The sequence below is a fragment of the Oratosquilla oratoria genome, chromosome 42, assembly GCF_046742065.1.
Source record: "Oratosquilla oratoria isolate Oo_2021 chromosome 42, ASM4674206v1, whole genome shotgun sequence".
Classification (NCBI taxonomy): domain Eukaryota; kingdom Metazoa; phylum Arthropoda; class Malacostraca; order Stomatopoda; family Squillidae; genus Oratosquilla; species Oratosquilla oratoria.
Window position 1 is genome coordinate 24,772,522 of NC_134818.1, and position 866 is coordinate 24,773,387.

Sequence of the window (866 nt, forward strand, 5' to 3'; positions counted from 1 at the left end):
AAACAACTAACCTAAACAACTAACAACTAAACAACTAAAACATCTAAACAACAAACAACTAAACAACTAACTAAACAACTAAACAACTAAACAACTAAACAACTAAACAACTAAACAACTAAACAACTAAACAACTAAACAACTAAACAACTAAACAACTAAACAAATAAACAACTAAACAACTAAACAACTAAACAACTAAACAAATAAACAAATAAACAACTAAACAACTAAACATATACACAACTAAACAACTAAACAACTAAACAACTAACAACTAAACAACTAAACAACTAAACAACTAAACAACTAAACAACTAAACAACTAAACAACTAAACAACTAAACAACTAAACAACTAAACAACTAAACAACTAAACAACTAAACAACTAAACAACTAAACAACTAAACAACTAAACAACTAAACAACTAAACAACTAAACAACTAAACAACTAAACAACTAAACAACTAAACAACTAAACAACTAAACAACTAAACAACTAAACAAATAAACATATAAACATATACTAAAATAAACAAACAAACAAATAAAAAATAACAAATAAACAATTATACAAATAAACAAACAAACAAACAAATAAATGAATAAGTACATAGACAAATAAAAAGGGAGGGGAATTAATACGATTTTTTCCGTTCCATAATGAAATATCTGTCATTTTTGTCCACTTTTCGTAACTGTAAAAACATCAATCGTGTTACTTCAGACCAATTCGAAAACAAATTCCTTATCAGGAATTTTCTTCATCCCTGTTGGCAAAGGTGTCTGCTAACTTATTTCAAGAGATTTAAGCCCTTAAGAAAATCCATTACAGACGCTCAAATCTGAGTTACCGGGAATCCT